Here is a 19,709-nt window from a genome sequence, read left to right on the forward strand (position 1 = left end):
TTGCCGTGCAAAAGTGATTTGGTAATGTGGGCACGAGGTGCCATGCGTGTAAGATTCGGAATTGTGGCTAATGATTTGTGGTTATGAGATGTGGTGCCCCAGGATAATTCTTGTTGTGCATCATATGTTGGAAGGACTTGATTACTTGAACGGGGCAGTTTTTCCCCCAAATTGAACTCATCCACATTTTTACTATGTTTTGATTACTTTGCTGCTTTATTACCCGTTTACATTTTGCTGCCATTTCTGTTTCTATTAATCCCTTGTTGGTTTTATATTAATAATATTTATGTTGTTAGCCTTACATTGATATTCTTTCCATTGCTAGTTTTATGTTAATATGTTGCACGGTTTTTATGTGTAGTGAGTGTCTCAACTTACCTCGTCACTACTCCACCGAGGTTAGTGTTGATACTTACTGGGTATCGCTGTTGTGTACTCATGCTACGTTTATGCACAGTTTTATGCAGATCCAGGTAATTATGATCGTGTTGGTTTTGAGAGTTGTGTCTGCGCGGCTGGAGACTTTAAGGTATACATGCTTGACGTTCGCAGTCCTCGGAGTCTAAATGTGACTCTAAGGCCTGCGAACAGTATTTTATATAGAAATTATAGTGTATGTCAGTAGACCTTATTACTCTGTACTACCGGGTTATGGGGATTTTATAACGTTTGTTCAGTTTTAGTTATGTTATTTCATTTATCAGTTTAAGATTTATATAGTAAGTTGGTTATATATGTTAGATCTCTTCATTTGTTAGGTTTACCTAGTTTTAGAGACTAGGTGCCATCACGATTCCTATGGTGGGATTTTGGGTCGTGGCAGAAGAAAAGGATTCTGCCAACTGAATTTACCCATTGCGAACGTTGTTGACGACCAATGATCCTCCCTTTTAAAACTAAATTAGTTATGCTTATTAACAAGCAATAGTTGTGGTAAAATATTTTCTAATCAATAACACCTATTTGTTATAAAATATAATTGATAATAATAACTAATATTGTTGAATTAATAGCAATTTTATATTAAATATTATTAAATAAATTACTTTTACTATTCTGCACTATTAAAATAATCTTTATATTTTAATAAACAAGTTTTACAAGTAATTTAATGAACTAGTCTTTAAATTACCGTATTTACTTTACATTAACTAAATTAGTTCACAATTCAATAAATGAAGTGTTTTAATAAATATTTAGTTATAGTAATTTACAATATATTTGATAATTATATTTTACATTTAATTAAAATTAATTAAGTTTAATTAAGTTAATTTTATTGGGGTTAAAAAATCAAAAGGCTACAATTGAAATTAATCAATTAAACTCAATATGGTTATGTGTTTAAGTCTAGATGGGCCATTTTGGCCCAAAACACACGAGCCCAAACCCCTGAGAACCACCTCTTCTATCCTATGCTGGCAATCCATGCCATTACATTTCAGCCAATGGCATCATGCCACGCCGCCTATCTTTCACACTCACAAAACAAATACAACAGATCTGGACCGTTGATCCAAATCATCAATGATTCACATTAATACCCGTTTTTAATGTTCTTTAAATCTTTTTCCAGGCGATGTCTCAACCGTTGGATCACACAGATCCAAGGCTCCCCCTTTTTTCCCTAATAATCATTTTATCAATTCTCATCTTCTAAAAAATTGAAACCGTTGATGAAGAGATCCAACGGCTCAGATTCAGTCTTTCATTTTTAATCCTTAGAGACCCCCTAAACCCTCATTCATTCTCAACCATACCCAACCGCCTCTCTTTCTCAATTCTCTTTCTTTTCTCTTATCCCATCTGACCTCGTCAGTCATAAATTATTGTACAAATTTGTGCAAGGTCACAAATTCAAACTCCAAATCACTCAATATGTCCCATACATCCGCGAATCCTACCGATACTTCCATTTTCATCAATAAATTTCAAGTTCCCCAAATTGAACCCCAGACCTAAAAGATGCTACTGAAAATCGTTTGTTCTTCCTTCGATCTTTCAAATCAATGGCATGCATGGTTGTTTATCTCCAATTTCTTCATTGTTATTCTTTATCCATAGGTCAAATGCAGTGACCTCTGGATATTATGGTTTGACCGGTAGTCCAAAGGCTTCAACGGTCGACCCTCATGCCCAGGTAATTTCTATGATGTTTTCACCTCTATTCTTCACTGATTTCACCTCTATTTCTATCATCATCCATGCAATCGTCACTTTCCACCATCGATTTTGAATCTTCCGGATGACCCTAAGTGGCTTGAATGCCACTATAAAAGGGGCATTCAATGTCTTCACCTAACAACACATCTAACTCTCTCCGAAACACAAAAAGAAAGAAATAAAAATGTTAATGTTCAAAGTTTCTCACTAAGTACTCACTAAACTTTCTATTTTATTTTATCTTCTCCAGTTCGAGTTCAATGTGGCACTGGTTTTGAATTGGGGTCTCTTAAACAGCTATTGAATCACTTTTTCTTGGTTTGCGGCCCCGCATAAGGTTAGTGCACACTGATCCCCTTTATCTCACTTCAATTATGTAGGCTTGTGTTCGTGATGTTTTCTTTGTTAGTAATCTGTTGTTTGTGACATATATTATACTTGTTATGCCTTATCTTGTATTTTTTCCTCACTATTAAGTTGCAGACTTTCTAGTTAAGCTATGTTGTTTTGATGTTGCTAATAAACTCTATCTATCATGACTTAGTTAGTTGGAAGTGTTTTGTGTTAATATTCTCTCATGCTAAAACCTTATGTTAATGATATTATGTGAATCAAAAGAATAGCCTGAGTACAATCATGTTTGCTAGGCTAGTTGAATCATGCTCTTGAACCTCTCTTTGTGCTTCTGTACCTCTAGGTTATTCGACCCTCCAACTTGTGACATTATGTTAATCTTATAGATATATTCTCTGTACTTCATGTCGTGTATTCAACCTGTCTACTTTATTAAGTCTTTGTTGATAAGTGTGAGAGTGATAAACTGCTTATTCTACATACCCAGTAATCTGTGTATAGCTGTTATTCTTAGACTCTGTTAAGTCTTTGTTAAATACTATGTTAACAATATTGTATATAATATGTTAGTTAAGCAACTAGTTCTAAAATCAGACCGTTAAGCTTCTCTTGGGAACACTGTTAACTTGTTAACACCAAGCCACCTTAATGTTTGTGTTGTGCTATTTTTGCCTTAGTTCTAGGAATATGATTGTGCTAGTGATGACTTGTCTTGACTTAGTTAGTACTCTGTTCATAATATATTAATGGAATGATTTCTGTATGCTTCTTATGATAATTGGAAACAAAAGAGATCATATAAGGAACTCTATCAATGTGTTAGAAGATTTGAATGTGATCAATCTCTTGAATGAATACCATTTCCTGATTACTTGAACCCTGCTATATGAAACTCTTTGCTGTCATGACTCTCCTTAGTTTCTACACCTGAGTTCACATCTGTTGTATTAGTACTGTTGTGCCCATAGGGTATTTCATGACAACAGCTTGAAGAAGCCTATCCTTACATCTCTGTGTTCACCTATAGTAGTCCAAATCTTTCTGTGGTAAGGAAATGGTTTGAGTAAGTGATCCTATAAGAGACTGACCCTAATGATCTGTCCTTGTTTAAATATTTTTAACTATTAAGCTATGCCATGCTATTATTATGACCTGTACATTAACTCATGTACTAAGTGAATCTGTTTGCACATCTGTGTGTTAATATATTATGATTTTCCAGTTTAACTATTATGGTGATTAGGTCTTAGTGAGATGTATGCCTGCTCTTAGACTTAGAAGTATTTGACACCTATTCTTATAATCTGAACTTGCCTAAGAGAACTTTGAGCATCAACCCTAAAGTGAAACCAACAGAACATGTACCTGAACTCCTCTCTGTTTAGTACTTGCCTATTAACATTTCTAATCCTAAGAAACATGAGTAGTGAAGCATGCCTACTACCTGTACTTTGTGATATTGTGTCACAACAGTGATCTCATGCCTACACTTTATCCTATACTTTGATTTGAATCCCCGTTCAGTCAATACTGTGCCTTTAGCTGCTATTGTGCTTTGATGATGAACTGCAGTGCCTTATTTTTCCACAGTTGTCGAATTTTGTGTGTGTTTGAATTTGTAAAATGCTCATCAGGACTCTTGTACCTACGATTTGTATATTAGTAGTATGAGTTACTCTTTTATTTCATTCATTTGTGTTTAAGCCTTTGAGTAAGATTAGAAGTAGGTGATTAATGGTATTTGGATGTGAAAACTTGTTGTGGTTATGATCCCTCTCCTTGACACAAGCACTACTCAGGGTCCGTGAGACCCTCGTGAACTCTAAAGTGCCAAGGGCTCAAAGGGGAATAATATCCATAAATAAGGATTTATACGAAGCCTTTAATCATTAATTCCTATTAATACTCATAGGATTAAAATAAATGAAATATGTCCCATTGCATTCTTTAGTCCTTTTTTATTATTTGACTTCATCTCTATCTTATTTCATTTGATATACACTAATGATCCTTTTTTTGGTGCATGTTTTGACTTGGGCCTACTGAGTTCCATTGGAAACTCAGGCCCAAAGTCTAGTCCAGTCCAGCCCGCTCCCCTGTCACGCATAGGAGTCTGTCGCTTAGCCCAAGTGCTGCTGGGCCTGGTTAAGTTTAACCAAGCCCAAACCGGCAAGAGTCTGACCTCTGTCCCTCATTTATTTTTAACTCTGTTCGTGTTGTTTGTTATCTTATATATATATCTGTCCCAGAATGACTAACTACATTATTGGATATCTTTGATAATTTGATCTTCTTTAGGGAAGTAGGCAAACCAAGGCTTATAGGTAAAATCAAGTTAGAAATTCTGCTCACTTTAGGTCTGATAATGTTGAATCACTAATTAATTTCCAAAGTATCTTTGACAATGAAAGGCTTTATCTTGTTATCATTAACAATTTTCAATAAGTTTGGACTTTGACATATTTCAAAAGCAACCCGAAATCTCTTTGAAAATCAGAATTGCAAAAAGAATAATTGTAAAGTTGCATCACAAAATAAAAAAACAAACATAGCCGACATGTATAAACTGGTGTATGTCAATGAGTTTCAAAAACACAAGACTTTCTCAATACAATTGATTTTCAAGTAAGGAGTCCCTATTCTAACTCAAGGTATATTTTCAAATAGTCCCTCACTCTACTAAGTTTTAAATAGATAATTATCTTTGTAAAACGCACCCTCAACTTTCTTTCAAACAAAGAGTTCTTTACAAGATTTTTTAAAAGCATATCTAGTTTTCAACATATAAGCATACATTTTTATAGAATTTAAGCATCTGATTAAGACGAATATGGACACTTCTTTCCTCAAACCTAGCCTAATCCTAAGGAGCTACCTCAGGTAGATTTTGAGGAGTGCCAAACACCTTTTAGAATAACTAGAACCCTTACCCAAATCTCACCGGTTAGTAGACCATTAGGATAATGATTTTATAAACCCATAGGTTCCCTAGTATACCTTAAAATATTAGGTGACGACTCTCTTTATCAACTTCAGAAGAATCATTAGTTATATTTTGTATTGATGAGTGAAAAATAGGGTGCAACAACATGGCGACTCAGTTGGGGATTCTTACACTTAGGTTCTGAACTTAGCAGATTTAGGCTAGACTTGAAATTTGGGGATGTTTGTTATATTCTACTTTAATTATGCTTAACTTGAAAATACATGCTTACCCGCTTTATTCCACTTGCTTATGCTTTTTAACATGCTTACTTGTTTATTGGTACTTTGCCACAATTATTTATTACCGCTTTATACATTGTCATCACATCTTTCTTCTCGAGTAATGGCCGTACACAATCACACACGAATGACATGCTAGGGTTATCTTTTACACCCCTCCGAACCTTCTTTCAAAACACTCTAGCTTTATAGAACGACTTTGTCAGGCCAACTGACATAATATCTCGCAGTTATTCAGTCCAAATCCAACATTAGGTAACACTCTACTCTTAGAAAACATAGGTCATACTGCATAAACTTTAGGTGCGTCAGTCCTTGGTATTGACTCACAATTAGGATATCCAATGTAATGTCAACAGGTCATGCACCCAACGACATGTCTTTTGTGGAACGACGAACCAATCCAGATAATACGCTAAAGATCTGGAGAAAACACTTACTAACCCTTTCACCTTTAGATGGAAATTAACCACAATGTCCCCGATGTTGCACCCTATTTTGCACTACACAAAATAATATTCAACTTGTAGTTTCTTTGTTGTTGATAAAAGAGAGTTGTCACCTAATATTTAAAGGTATACTAGGGTACTTATTTAATTAATAAGTCACATTTATTATTGGTCTGCTAACCGGTGAGATTATGGGTAAGGGTTCTTGTTCTTCTAAGGGGAAGGTATTAGGCACCCCTTAAAATCTGTCTGAGGTAGCTCCATGGGACTTAGACTAATTTTAAGGGATCAATTATTTGTACTATGCTTAATTACTATTAAAGAGCACGTCCTACTATATATATAAGGGAAAGCATGATATTAATAAAAGGAACATGAGATCCTTAAAAGGTTGTGAATTTATAAAGGAGTCTATGTTGGTATATATAGTTAAAAAAGTTTTGAAATATGTATGTAAATGTTCTATATTTTATAAAGCTTGTGAAAAGAAGTTAAGTTATGAAAACATTTGATTTAGGGAATAGGTGTTCATGTAATTCTAAAAGGTGTTTGAAAAGTGAGCCTAAGATATAGTTTGGCTTTTAAAACGTTAAGGAAAAGCGGTCTTTTGAAAATCCTTTTGGGGTGACAGTACTTCACCTTTTATGAAAATTCCGATTTGCCTTATGATAGTAAAGCTTGCGATTCAATTCTAATTTTCTTTTGAAAATGGGCAGCTATTTTTACTAAGTTTTGCGCTTCAAAATCTTTTAAGAAAAGAAAAAGTGAGCGAGAACATAGTAATGATATGAGTGAATTATAATTAGCGAAGTGAGGATTAATTACTAACTAATTCCTTTTAAATCCTATATTATTTAAAGCTTGCCTATGTTTCATATGATGTTAAAGCATGAAAATAAAGTATATAATCTAATATGTGAGTATTGTATACATGACAACAAAGATTCGACAAAGCAACAAGAAAGTAGATAAAAGGTAATGAAGCAGTAAACTAGATTAAGGAAGCAATATATAGTAACAAAGTAATTGAGGGAAAGAGGACTAGACTCTAGTAATTGAGCCTCAAGAAGGCAGGCCCAGCAGTAATGAGATGCGGCTACAGCTGATTTTGGACTCTCTAGAAAAGTGCAACAAGGCTGGGATTGGGCATGAGTTTCATAGGAACTTAGTAGGCCCAAATAATGTACATGTCCAAAAGAAAAGAGAAAATCATTAGATACATGCTCCATATTTTCAGCATATTCAACCGTCTATGAACTATATATAAACAGACGTCTGGAACCAAATATATTAAAATTATCAATAGTCTAACGCTATGAGAAATTATACTAATATGGTGGTCATACATGAAAAATAATTTACATTGAAAACCTTTCATTGTCATTAAACACTAAACCCTTAAAGAACCAAAAGTGTCAATGAATTAAAGGCTAAGGAGGGAGCTCTACTCAAGGTCGATGCCCCCTTTGAATCCTCAGATGCTTCAAAGTTCCCAAGGGACTCGAGGCCCATGGCAATGTTTGTGCCGGGGAAAGCAGCTCCACTTAGAGTTAAAATCCACTCCCAAATACCCCTAACCACTAACAATATATTTTTCCTTATGGGTTTAAATTCCAATGAGGCCCTTTCAATGTAAACAAAATTCTATAGTATCACTTACCACAAAAGTACACTCTCCCTTCTAACAGAATAACATAAAGGCACAAAGACTATATTTGATACCAAATGAACAATACACATATCAGGAAAACCTAAAAGTCATACTTCGAGCACATATAGGAGAGAAGCAGAAACATCATAACATATTGTTAAAGGTCTAAGCATTAGGGAAAAAACACATTCAAGGGGAAGGTAAGCTATACATAGTTCATATATGTAGCAACACAAGAAATACAAATGCTCCTGCCTTGGCAAACAAACTATGAACTGATTAGTTTGCTACTAGCACATGCATGGATTAGTAACACTACTTGGAATTTTAAGAGGTATTAATAAAGGTTTAGGCAAATAGTCACAACTAGAAACTTTTATAGAAGTTACCAAAATATATCAGAAACATGATCAAAACTCTCAATACGACTACAAGTTCATAGATTTGGTCATGGAATCCCTATAGGGGTCAACATGATTATATTAATAATAGTATTAATCTCAAATAAGCCATTATGCTCAGATAGTAGCAGTGGAAAACTTCTAACAAGATTAAAAATCAGATTCAATTTCAGAATAGTAGAAGAGAGAACTGAGTGCAGTTCAAAACAAGCATGGGATCTGGAAGCCAAACAAGGGAACCTACAACATTCAGTCAATTATACATAGATACTTCAAGCGAGGTTGTAATCTTATACAGATAGGGGAACTTTACATGTTACAGAATCAAGTTAAACATGTTATGAAGGGAGAGGGGTGGCAGATAAGGGAAGTATTATGCCAAAACAAGTTTAACCTATGTGTATAGCTTAAATTAATATCTAGATATAAAGAAATCACACTTAGTTTAACAATCAACACTTGATTATAACAAGAATAACTAGGTCCTACCTTATGGAAGATACCTTATTGACAACTAAATATAAGCTTTATAAAGTAGTAGTAGCATCAAAGAAATTAAAGACAGAAAAAGCACTACACCAAATAGGTTTTGAGTTAAACATGTAACTGAAGGTTTTAACTAATATGAGACAACTACGTTCAGCTTAACAACAATTACCTAGTTAACTATAACAAACATGATTATGACTTATTTCATGAAGAAGAGGATAACTTAATCTTAATAGAATATATATATATATATATATATATATATATATATATATATATATATATATATATATATATATAATAAAACTATTGGTATTCATGAAAAGAAGAAAGTTCAACTCAAACAAGACTGCTTCATACAGAGGCAATCAACAGTTAGGTATAATCATGAGAATGCCATAGTGACAGTCTAGAAGTTGCCCTCAAAGTTGGCAGATATAGGTCTAGAAGGAAAACATCTAAACACTTAGATTTTTTCATGCTTCTGTTAAATGGTGGGTGATATGAATTTATGAACTTTTCAGGTGATCTCAGTTAGGACTATCAAATAATAAACTTAACCACAAGACAAACAAAAGGCAGGAAACAATATCTAGAGGTAGAGATCACAACAGAATCATCACTGAAAAACTATGAAGTTTAGAAAAACATGAGAAGTCATTTAAAGCACATTAAGGAAAATTAATCATGTAGACTATTAGGATTCAAATATAAGAGTTGTTACAATCAATAGCACCTTATCATGAACATAGATATAACATTTTGTATATCAATAATAACATCACAAATAACTACAATTAATAGAAGACAATGAGCATGTTCATAGCATTCTAATAAGATGATCAAAGGAGAGAAGTTAGGAATGTACTGACCTTTTTGAGGGCAGTAGAACAAACAGAAATATCTCTTAGTTTCTTAAGACCCCAAGGCTTCAAGCTCGGAGCAACGAAAGTACTTAGAAACGAAAAAAGAAATCAGTAAGAAATCCTAGGTTTGGGATCTCGGAATTGCTCTTAGATGTTGTTAGGTTGTTTTTTTCCAGTGTTAGGTCGGGGTAGATGAGAACATTAAAGGCCCCTTTTATAGTACTATTAAGGCTCTTAGGGTTTCACAAATTCAAAATAATAGTGGGAATTGACGAAATAACGATGATGACAGTAAGATTGAGTGAAATCAGAAAGAAACAGAGGGAAAATGAATGAAACTTTTACCTGAGTGGAAAGCAATTGACCATTGAAGGAAAACCCATTGGACAAAGCCCCAAAACCCACAGGTCACTACATTTGACCTTTGGGTACAAAATATTCATGATAAAGCTCTGAAATGTGCACATGCATGCTCCGATTAGGAAGAACGAGTGGAGAAAATAGATGAAATGAACTTTCATCATTTAGGTCTAGGGTTTCAAATTGGGGGTTTTGAATTTAATCAACGAAAATGGAAACTAGACTCACTAGCTTCATCACCTAGGGACAAAGAAGACGAATCTATAAGTCCGATTTGAAAGATCGAAAAGAATGTGGTTTCAACCTTACTGGCCGCGTCTAATCTCTCAGATTTGAAAAGAAAAAAGGGAAAATTAGCTGGATTTGGGGATGGAGAAATAGGGAAGGACGATTTGTTGAAGGTCTAGTGACCTTGCACTGATTTGTGCAGGGTTTTCATGACTGGTGGGTTGGAAGGGATGAGAGAAAAGAGAGAGGAAAAGGAAATGAGGGCGGTTGTGTTAAAGAGAAATTATTAGGGTTTTGGGAGGTTTGTCTCTAGGTTAAATGACGAGAGATAGAGCTTGGGCCGTTGGATATGATGATCAACGGCCCTGATGGGGATGAGATCTTTGGGGGCGGGTATTAACATCAAAAGAAGAATTGGAGAATAAACGTGAGTCGTTGATTAGATGGACCAACGACTCAGATGCATTGTGTTTCTTATGTGAGTGCTACAGGGAGGTGAGGTGGCACGAGTTGATTGGTGCAAAGAGAGTGGCCTAGATTGCCACATTGGAATGGAGATGGGGTGTTTGGACTGACTTCTTCCGTTTGGGCCTTAGCAATTGGGCTGAAAATAATTTGAAGAATAGCCATTTTATATTTGATTAAGAATTGCAATTGTAGCCCTTTTGTATTTTAATCTCTTTTTGAATTTAATTTAAATAAACTTAACACTTTTCAATAAAATATGGTAAAATTATAATTAATAAATATACTACTAATTATTTAATAATTTATTTATAAAAATACTTTGTTTTCTAAATTGCAACACTAATTTTGAATTTCACATATCTAATTAACTAGATATTAAAGAGTAATTCATTAAATTAATTATAAGACTTATGTAATGTATATATAAGGGTTATTTTAATCTTAAAATATTGAATATATTTGTAATTACATTATGTTAATACTACGCGATTAGTTTTAAAATTAATACTTAATTAATTCGTAAAAATATGTATTTTTTACTAGAAAACACTTTAAAAATATTTATTGTAAATAAGTAAGTATAAATAAATTAATTTAAAAAGGGAGGGTCAAAATTGGCAGTCAATAGCTGCCCCTCTTTGACCGGAGACGATGAAAGAGTTTTCGGATAAAGAAATTGAACCAAAGCCAATTTTATCCTGACTTCAGGCATGTATTGCAGTAATGAGGATTGTGAATTGCAGGATTGAGTTAAGGAAGAATCTCGGAAGATTTTGGGAATATTGGGGACGAATTCTGGCTTTGAATTGCTTACATAACTCGGGCTTAATGAGGATCAGGCCACATGTAGTTCTAGAATGAAGATTTTGACGAAGCGGCAATCGCAGGAATTGCCCCAGTATCACATTATGACGATACATCGAGACTGTCACGATCCAATTTCTCCTATAGGCCATGATGGCGCCCAACATTTACCGCTAGGAAAGCCAGCCTTAAGCTTACTCCGAGATCTTTCTTTTAACGATTTAAAGTAGTTGATTTTCAATTTATGCACAAAATAAGAAAAGAAAATTTTATAAAAATAAGAGATCAAAATTTTTAAAACGAGTGAGATAAGATAAATAACCCAAAACCATCAAGTGCCTACTAACATAAATTTTCAAGACCTGGTATCACAAATGTATGAACTACTAGTAGAATATACAAAGAGTACTACACTGCTGTTTTAAACAAAATAGACAGAAAATAAATAAAAAGGAAGACTTCGGCTACTACAGAACGGGCTCAAAAGACAGCTCACCGCAAAGTCTCATAATAGTAATCAAGTGTGCGCGCCAGACTGATATTCAAAAGCACCTACCTCAGAACCTGCACATTAAGTGCAGAAGTGTAGCGTGAGTACATAAACAACATGTATCCAGTTAGTATCTAGTCTAACCTCGATGAAGTAGTGACGAGGGGTTGACTTTGACACTTACTATGGGTCAACAATAGAGAATATATGTATATAACTGATAATTAAACATGGGATATATAAATGACATTAGAACTCAGAAGCAAGAATCAAAAATAGATAATCCTTTCACCGATAGCATTTACCAAATCAATTTCTCCCCTTTTATATTTTTAATCTTTCAAACTAATGAAGCAATATCAATCATATTGAAATTTCCAGTATCATTTCGCATGAATTATGCCGAGGACGTACGGCTCGATCCAAAATGCATAAAAATATACTATATGCACTGCCGAGGGTCGATCGGCATGAACCATAGATACATCTATTAACCTGCCGAGGCGAACGGCCCGCTCCCATGAGTGTAGTGGAAATTTACCCCGCTCGCGAAATATAATTGCGATGCGGTTGAACATATATTTCTCAAGTTATCCCTCAATTCTTTCCAAAACAAGAAAATTATGCTAGAAACATTAAAAGCCATTGAGATCCTCAATCTCAGCTCTATCCAAGGCAATTAGTAAGCATAATCAAATAGCGATGTCAACAAAGCATGGTGTAACCCTAAAACTTACCCGGACATAAGCAGAATTAGTAGCTACGTATGGACTCTCGTCACCTCGTGCGTATGTAACCCCACAATTATAAGGACATATTAATTAAATTCACCTATGGGGTTAATTCCCTATTACAAGGTTAGAAAAGAGACTTACCTCGTCTCAAAGCCTACTTTTCGGTCCAAGATTGTGCTCAAACCCTTAATTCGGTGCTGAACAATCCAAAACTAGTCAAATGGTTTAAAAATAAATCAATACCTGTTCAAAAGTTCATATTCCAACTATTAAAGGGATTACCCAACGCCGAATACAGGATTCCTAAAATTCACCCCCGGGCCCACGTCCCCGGATTTCGAAAAGTTTCGAAGAAAATTATTATCCATAACCTCACGAACTCAAATATTTTATTTTTACTAAATTTCATAGTAAAATCTAATTTTTATCAAAAACCTAGGTTTTCACATAAACCCGTGATTTTCACTAATTTACATGTTATAATCTACCCATAAGCTATGTATTTAACTCATGTTGTATAGAAATTACTTACCTCAAAGTGCTTGGTGAAAACCCCCTTCCAAAAATCGGCCAAGAGATGAAAGAAAATGAGCTAAATGGCCTATGTCTCACATTTAATAAGGCTGTGTATAGGTCGCAGATGTCACATTTGTGACACCTGGTTCGCAAATGCGAAGGTCGTAAATGTGACAAACACATCGCTAATGCGAACCTGGGTTCCCACTGCAAGGTCACAAATGCGACCAAAGTGTCACAAATGCGAACACTGCCCAGCTCAGGCATCTTCGCAATTGCGAATCCTTCCTCGCAAATGCGAGGTTCGCAAATGCAAACAAATTCTCGCGTTTGCGAGACCTGCAACAGCTGCCAAGAAACACCAGAAAACTAAAATTTTTCTCATCCTCCCGAACATCTGAAACTCACCCGAGCCCTCGGGGCTCCACACCAAACACCCACACAAGTCTAAAAATATCATACAAACTCGCCCGAGTGATCAAAACACTGAAATAACATCCAAAACCATGAATCGGATGCCAAAATACATGGATTAACTCATGAACTCAAGAACTTCTAAATATACTTCTGTGCGTCCAATTCCTATCAAATCAACTCGGAATGACGCCAAATTTTGCGTGCATGTCTTAAATGACATTACGGAACTATTCCCAGTCTCGGAATTCCATTTGGACCTCAATATCCCCAAAACCTACTCCAAACCAAATTTAAAGAACTTCAACAACCTTCAAAGAACCAACTTTCACTATTAGGCGCCGAAATGCTCCCGGGTCATCCAAAACCCGACTCGAGCATACGCCCAAGTCCGAAAATATCATACAAACCTATTGAAACAGTCAAATTCCAATTCCGAGGTCATTTACTCAAAACGTTGACCGAAGTCAAACTTAGCCTTTTAAGGCCAACTTAAGAAACCAAGTGTTCTGATTTCATCCCTAACCCTTCCAAAGCTCAAACAAACCATCCCCGCAAGTCATAAAAGACTAAAAGCACATTTGGGGAGTCTTATTTAGGGGAACGGGGTTCTAAAAAGCAAAACAACCTGTCGGGTTGTTACATTCTCCACCTCTTAAATAAACGTTCATCCTCGAACGGGTCTAGAATCATACCTGGAGTGCTGAATAAGTGTGGATATCTGCTCCGCATGTATTCCTCGGCCTCACAAGTCGCTTCTCCGACTGGTCGGCCCCTCTACTGGACTTTTACCGTAGAAATCTTTTTGGACCTCAACTGGCGAACCTGTCTATCAGCAATGGCAACTGGTTCCTCTTCATAATTCAAGCTCTTATCTAGCTGAACTGTGCTGAAGTCTAAAACATGTGACAAGTCAGCATGATACCTTTGGAGCATAGACACGTGGAAAACTAGATGAACTCCCGATAGACTGGGAGGCTAGGCAAGCTTGTAAGCAACCTCCCCAACTCGTCTCAACACCTCAAATGGGGCTATAAACCTTGGGCTCAACTTGCCCTTCTTCCCGAATCTCATGATTCCCTTCATCGGTGAAACCTTCAAGAGAACTTTCTCACCCACCATAAATGATAAATCACGCGATTTCGGATCTGCGTAACTCTTCTATCTGGACTGTGCTTTACGAAGTCGCTCCTTAATCAACTTTACCTTTTCTAAGGCATCCTTCACCAAATTAGTACCATATAACTTAGCCTCACCGGGCGCAAACCATCCGATGGGCGAACAACATCGCAGAACATACAAAGCCTCAAATGGAGCCATCTCAATGTTGGACTGATAACTGTTGTTATAAGCAAACTCGACCAAAGGCAATAAATGATCCCACTGACCTCCAAAGTCAATCACACATGCCAAGAGCATATCCTCCAAAATCTGAACTGTCCGCTCCGACTGCCCGTCGGTTTGTGGATGAAAGGCTGTGCTGAGCTCTACACGGTTCCCCAATTCACTTTGTACTGCTCTCCAAAAATGTGAAGTAAACTGAGGGCCTCTATCTGATTTGATGAAAATTGGCACACCGTGCAACCGAACTATCTCCTGAATATAAATCTGGGCCAACCTCTCTTAAGTATACGTAGTCACAACCGGAATGAAGTGTGCCGAATTGGTCAATCTGTCAATAATGACCCAACCTATATCGAACTTCCGTAAGGTCCGCAACAACCCAACTACGAAATCCATAGTAATGCGCTCCCACCTCCACTCATGTATAGTCATCTGCTGGAGTAGGCCACCTGGCCTCTGGTGCTCATACTTAACCTGCTAGTAATTTAGGCACCTAGCTACATACGCAATTATGTCTTTCTTCATCTGCCGCCACCAATAATGTTGCCTCAGGGTGCGATACATCTTCATAGCACCTGGGTGAATGGAATATCGAGAACTATGTGCTTCCTCTAAAATCCTCTCCCTCAAGCCATCAACATTAGGAACACATAGACGACCCTGGGGTCGCAGAACACCATCCTCGCCGATAGTAACCTCTTTGCAACCACCATATTGTACCATCTCTCTGAGGACCAACAAGTGCGGATCATCAACCTATCGAGCCTTGATCTACTTCAATAGTGAAGATTAGGAAACGACGCATGCAAGAACTTGGTTGGGCTCTAAAATATCCAACCTCACAAGTCTGTTATCCAAGGACTGAATGTCCAAAGCTAGTGGCCACGCCTCTGCTGAAATGAAGGCCAAGCTACCAATACTCTCTGCCTTTCTGCTCAAGGCATCCACGACTACATTCGCCTTGCCCGGATGATAAAGAATGTTGATGTCATAATCATTCAGTAACTCAAGCCATCTGCACTGCCTCAAATTGAGATCCCTTTGTTTGAACAAATGTTGCAAGCTGTGATGATCAATGTAAATCTCATAGGACACCCCATAAAGATAATGCCTCCAGATCTTAAGAGCACGAATAATCGCGGCCAACTCCAAATCATGCACACAATAATTCTTCTCATGGGGCTTCAGCTGGCGTGAAGCATATGCAATAACTCACCCTTCCTTCATCAATACATAACACAAACTAACATATGAAGAATCACAATACACAGTATACATCCCCGAGCCGGAAGGTTACACTAGAACTAGTGTTGTAGTCAAAGCTGTCTTGAGCTTCTGGAAGCGCGTCTCACAATCATCAGACCAATGGAACGGATCACCCTTCTGGATCAATCTAGTCAAAGGTGCTGCAATAGATGAGAAACCCTCCACAAATCGGCGATAATAACCTGCTAACCCCAAGAAGCTCCTAATCTCAGTTGCCATAGTAGGATGAGACAAACTGTGAACTGCCTCAATCTTCTTGGGATCCACCTTAATACCCTCGCCTGATACAACATGCCCCAAGAATGCTACAGAATCGAGCCAAAACTCACACTTGGAGAACTTAGCATATAGCTTATGTTCCCGCAAGGTCTGAAGCACCACTCACAAATGTTGCTCATACTCCTTCGTGCTACGTGAGTAGATCAAAATGTCATAAATGAAGATAATGACAAACGAGTCAATATTTGGCCTGAACACCATATGTAACAACCCAATCGGTCGTTTTGAGCTCTAGCACATCATTTAGCAGTTTGAGGCCATGCGTAGCTTCACTTTAGGTATTATGACTTGTGCGTATGGTCAAAATTAAAATTCGGGAAATTCGGAGTTGATTTGGAGAGAAAATTCTAATTTCAGAAGCTTTAAGTTGGAAGAGTTGGCTAAGGGTATATTTTGGAGTAAATGATCTCAAAATCGGGATTTCAAGGTCCCAACAAGTTTGTATGATGATTTTGTATTGGGGCATATATCCGGATCAGGTTTTGGATGACCCGATAGCATTTCGGCGCCTATTGTGGAAAGTTGACATTTGGAAGAATTTCAAAAATTTGGGTCGAAGTGCATTTCAATGTTATCGATGTCCGTTTTGGATTAAGAGTCTGGGAATAGCTCCGTATGATGATTCTGGCCTTAGGAGCACGTTCGGAAGTGGATTTGGAGGTCCGTAGGTCATTTTGGAGTCATTTGGTGAAAGTTGTGAATTTAAAGGTTTTTGGGAAAGTTTGACCAGGAGTGGAATTTTTTATATCAGGGTGGAATTCTAATTCTGGAAGTTGGAGTAGCTCTATAATGTCAATTATGACTTGTATGCTAAATTTCAGGACAATCGAACATGATTTGATAGGTATCGGCATCGAATGTAGAATTTTGAAGTTCTAAAGTTCATTAAGCTTGAATTGAGATGAGATTCATGGTTTTGGCATTGTTTGATGTGATTTGAGGCCTCGAGCAAGTTTGTGTCATGTTTTGGGATGTGTTGGTATATTTGGTTGAGGTCCCGAGGGCCTCCGGTGGATTTCGGATGGTTAATGGATCAACTTTTGGACTAAAGGAATGATGAGGCAGCTGGTATTTGGTGTAACTGCACCTGTGAGGTTTTGGCCGCAGGTGCGGAGCCGCAGAAGAGGGCAAGAAGGGGCGCAGAAGCGAAATTGACCGGGGAAGGTTGGGACCGCAGATGCGGTCAAGTTTCGCAGAAGCAGGACCGCACCTGCGCACGAAGAGCCGCAGAAGCGTGGGCGCAGATGCGCATGAGGGCCGTAGAAGCGACCAACAATCTTGGCTTGGTTTCTTGCAGGTGCGAGACTTGGAGCCGCACAAGCGGCTGTCGCAGAAGCGACTTTCGCATCGCAAAAATGGAATTTGTGCTGGGCAGTGAGGTTTCTTTAAAACGGGGATTTGGCCCATTTTCTTCAATTCTCTCTTGGTTAGGCAATTTTTGGAGAGCTTCAATTGGGGGGTTTCATCATCTATGTCAAGTTAAGTTATTCCTACCTATTTTAAGTTAAATACATGGTTTTTATACGGATTTAAGCATGAAAATTTGTAGAAGTGGGATTTTTGATAGAAAACCTAGAATTTGGTAATTTTGGAATTTGACCACGAAATTGAACATGAAATTGAGAATACAGTATATATTTGAGTTCGTATTGTTATGGGTAACGACTATCGCTAAAAAAATTCGGAATCCGGGCACATGGGCCCGAGGGTGATTTTTATCGACTTTTCGAGCGGAGTTAGAAATTGTTGTAAAATAGATTTTAAGGAGTATTAGAGTATATATTTATGGATTTGCACATTTATTGACTAGTTTTGGAGCGATGTGCATCGGTTTGAGTTGTTGGAAAGGCTTTGGAGCCGGTTATGGAATTTCGGAGCGAGGTAAGTCTCTTTTCGAAACTTGTAAGAGGGAATTAACCCCATAGGTAAGTTTATTTAATATGTGGTTCTATTTGTGGAGGCTACGTACGCACGGGGTGACGAGAGTCCGTGCGTAGCTACTATTATGCTTATGTTCGGGTAGTTTAGGATCCAAATCATGTTATACTTATGATATTTGCGCCCTACTTGTTAATTTAATTGCTTAAATCATATTGAAACTTGATAAAGGAATTGTAAAAGGCTAAACTTCATTTTCTTGACCGTTAATGAGAATTTGGTATTCCCTTAACTAATTGCCCCTTAATAAATCTGGAATTGGTTGTTGTAAATATATTTACTCTTTTGTGGAGCGGGCCGAACACCTCGGTAGCAAATAGATGCATCTATGGTTTGCGTCGTTCGACCCTCGGCAGTGCACATTTTAAATATTTATGTTAGATCGAGTCGTATGAACTCGGCATGATTTGCGCATGATAAATCTTTGGAATTAATAATAATTGATATTGCTTCATTGGCCTGAGATACAAAATGTTAGATGACGAGAATAAATTTGGAAAATTTTCTATTAATAAAAGAATTGTTCACTCACTTCTTGTTATTGTGTTTACAACTATTTCTTGCAATCCGTGCTTAAGTATAATATCTGTATTTTATTGTTAGCCTATAGTAAGTGTCGGAGTCAACCCCTCGTCACTACTTCTTCGAGGTTAGACAGGATAATTACTAGGTACGCGTTAATTTACATACTCATACTACACTTGCTGCACATTTTTGTGCAGGTACATATATATCTAGTGGCCTTGTGAGGGCAGAGGCGCGGTTATTGGGGGGACTTAGGTGAGCTGCATCGCCTATTACGATCCGCAACCAGCAGAGTCTCCTTCAGAGTTACTTATATATTTTTCATGTCTAATTTGTATTCCGGATAGATGCTATATTTTATTTTACTTCCTAGTTGATGCTCATGCACTTGTGACATCGGGTTTTGGGGGTGTACTTATGGGTTGTTCAGTATTATAAGTTGTGAAAATACTATCATTTACTTTGTAAAGTCTATTTCTTACTATTTAATTGAAGGTAATTATGATTTCAAAAATACTAAAATGAGTAATTAAGTTAATCAATTATTGTTGGTTGGCCTGACAGCGGTGTTAAGCGCCATCACGATCTCTAATAGAATTTAGGTCGTGATAACTTGGTATCAGAGCGTTAGGTTCATATAGGTCTCACGAGTCATGAACAACTCTAGTAGAGTCTTGCGGATCGGTACGGAGACGTCTGTACTTATCTTCGAGAGGCTATAGGGTTGTTAGGAGCACTTCCC

At 37.0% G+C, this 19,709-nt stretch overlaps 1 long non-coding RNA gene across 1 annotated transcript; it reads left to right on the forward strand.

Annotated features, from left to right (window-relative positions):
* Positions 1 to 1,763: 1,763 nt before the first annotated feature.
* LOC138899396 (uncharacterized) lies at positions 1,764 to 19,429 on the forward strand. The gene is made up of 3 exons (XR_011410895.1): positions 1,764 to 2,143; positions 2,417 to 4,695; positions 19,165 to 19,429. It is a non-coding gene; the product is annotated as an uncharacterized lncRNA (long non-coding RNA).
* The last annotated feature ends 280 nt before the right edge of the window (positions 19,430 to 19,709 follow it).

Source organism: Nicotiana tomentosiformis, chromosome 9 (assembly GCF_000390325.3).
Source record: "Nicotiana tomentosiformis chromosome 9, ASM39032v3, whole genome shotgun sequence".
Lineage (NCBI taxonomy): Eukaryota > Viridiplantae > Streptophyta > Magnoliopsida > Solanales > Solanaceae > Nicotiana > Nicotiana tomentosiformis.